The 2,545-nt window shown below is 43.5% G+C and overlaps 1 protein-coding gene across 1 annotated transcript in view; it reads left to right on the top strand.

Annotated features, from left to right (window-relative positions):
* The window catches only part of SYN2 (synapsin II), a 289,591-nt gene that overhangs the window by 261,722 nt on the left and 25,324 nt on the right, over window positions 1-2,545 (top strand). The window lies entirely within an intron of this gene.

Below are 2,545 nucleotides of genomic sequence, written 5' to 3'. Positions count from 1 at the left end.
ATGAGGCTTTCTGCTCCCGTAAAAATTTACAGCCTCAGAAACCCTGTACAGGGTCGCTTTGAGTCGGAACCACCTCCACAGCACATAACAACAACAACAACATATGGCCCATGGACCAGACGTTCCCCACCCCTGTCCCAGAGTGACTGCATCAAATTCACGAACATCTCAGATAAACAAAGAAAGAGAAATGCCTTTATTATTAGGAAGCCGGCTCCTAATAATCATTGCAAGTAAGATTTATACCCATTTTCAGCACTCAGGTGGGTTACAGTGTATCCCTGTAGCATTTGCATTAATTCACAAGGTGATTGGATGTTCTGATAAACATACTTATGCTCTCCAGCCCCACAACTGCCTGGGAATGAAGTAGGACCCTCTAAACTTGAAGTCTTCGGGTAACCTGAGTCAGTTCCACTGGGAACCAGGATGCCCTCACTTCAAAACTGGGGTGCTGCTGAGGAGGGGCTGGGTAGGATCTCTCAGTAGCTGTACATGTCTATGCTGTGACAGTTCTGCCAAATTTTCAGAGAAAGAAGATGCTTTCTGGGGAATCTGCTGGTCAGGTCCTCCATTCTGGGAGAGTCACGAAACTCAAGCTAGCAATGTTCTCTCCTTCCTAAGTGAGTGGGCTATGGTGTATGGCTGATCCCCTCCACGTGGCAGTGTACCACGCTGAAGCTTTTGTGGAACATCAGGCCCTGAACTCGGGGTTCTTTGTTGTTACATGCCATCGAGTTCATTCCAACTCATAGTGACCCTGTATAGGGTTTCCAAGGAGCAGCTGGTGAATTTGAACTGCTGACCTTGCAGTACAAACCAACCTTGTGATCCAGTGCGTTGTCCCACAGCGCCATACCCCCTAAAGCAAAAATCCAAACCCATGCTATTAAGTCATTTCCAACTCAGTGACCCTGCATAGGGTTTCCGAGGCTGTAAATCTTTATGTGAGTAGAAAGCCTTGTCTTTCTCCTGAAGAGCGGCTGGTGCGTTTCAGCTGCTGGCCTTGCAGTTTGCAGCACCACCAGGCCTCCTTTAGTCCCACTTAGACGGTACTTTACTTTTCAAAAATATCTCAACTCTTCTCTCCCCTGAACTTTTGTATAGTGAAGTGGTAAGAATTAGGAATAATGAATGAAATTACCTAGTGTTAGTCTAGTTATGTCCCTAAACAGATGTGTAAACTTGTGGGGAAATGACTACCCTCTCTTGGGCTCAAGTTTTATCAATTCGTAAATGAGAATTCACTCAGAAATTCCTCCTTCAAACGCGTGGCCTCTGAAGTAAGGACGGACGTCCCAAGCTTAAATCCTGGGCCCTCCATCTACCAGCTTTGTAACCTTGAACAAGGTCATTTTCTGTGGCCTCATGAGAGATAATATAGTCCCTGTCTCAGTGTTGTTAAGAGAATTAAAGGAGATAAAGTACCTAAAGTCTGGCTCACTTCATATTAAGCATTCAATAAAGGTGAGTTGTTACTACTTGGTGTAAACAGTTAACACACTTGGCCATTAACCAAAAGATGGAAGTTGCAGTCCACCCACAGGCACCTCAAAAGAAAGGCCTGGTGATTTACTTTGGAAAAATTAGTCATTGAAAACCATGTGGAACAAGGAGTTAGCAGGAGTCTGATTTGACTCCATGGCAGCTGGTGTTTGGTGGTTATTCTGTAAGTAAGCATCCTCTGGGCTTGGTTTTCTCAATCTTAAGTTTTGTGCTCCTTGACCCTTTTCAAAGATCAGTGTCTCACTGAGATTTGTACTGCCATCAGAAAGAAGAAAAGGCTGACAACATTACACGGGGGTGGGGGTGGGGGTCTGGGTTATTAAAGTAGTCTGGATTTTATAGTAAAGCAAATTTAGTCTCTTCTCATCATTTGAATATCACAAAATCATAACATAGCAGTGTAGTTGGTGTTCAGAATAATGGGCCCAAATCTTCAAGAAAGCATTAAACTGTAGTCAGTACTCCAAGTGATTTGTAAGAAGGCTGGAAACATAATATATGAGAAAAAGTTCTGTCAAAAATGACCAGACAGCAGCTGGAGACTTTAGACCCAGAGAGGGAGAGGGGCTGTGTGCTGATGACCTGGGGGAGCAGGGGTGGTGTGGTGGGGGTGGTGGCAGTCTTGTAGGATGTACCCTTTGGTTGGTTGATGATGCATGGAGGGGATTGTAACCATGGCAATGAAACAATACACAATGGGATGAATGTAAAACCAATGTTCTCACATGTAAACTATCACATAATTCACAATAAAACATTTAAAAATAAATAAATAAATAAAAAATACCAGACAAAAACAATATGACAGCTGACAAGTTAGCTCTTTCTCTGAGCTTCATTTTCCCCATTTCTGATATAAGATGATATCTAAATACCTTTGAGTTCTAAAACTGGCTTTTAGTACACTGTTTCCATCCTCACTGATACTGGGTAAATGAGGGCTCTGAACTAGTAGAAGGTGTTTAGTTATGAGTCGGGCTGCTAACCTCAAAGTCTGCAGTGTGAAGCTACCAGCGGTTCTGCTGGAGAAAGATGAGGC

This window comes from Chrysochloris asiatica, unplaced genomic scaffold, assembly GCF_000296735.1.
Source record: "Chrysochloris asiatica unplaced genomic scaffold, ChrAsi1.0 scaffold00186, whole genome shotgun sequence".
NCBI lineage: Eukaryota > Metazoa > Chordata > Mammalia > Afrosoricida > Chrysochloridae > Chrysochloris > Chrysochloris asiatica.
The sequence above is the reverse complement of the archived record's forward strand: the minus strand, read 5'-3'. Positions and strand labels throughout refer to the sequence as shown.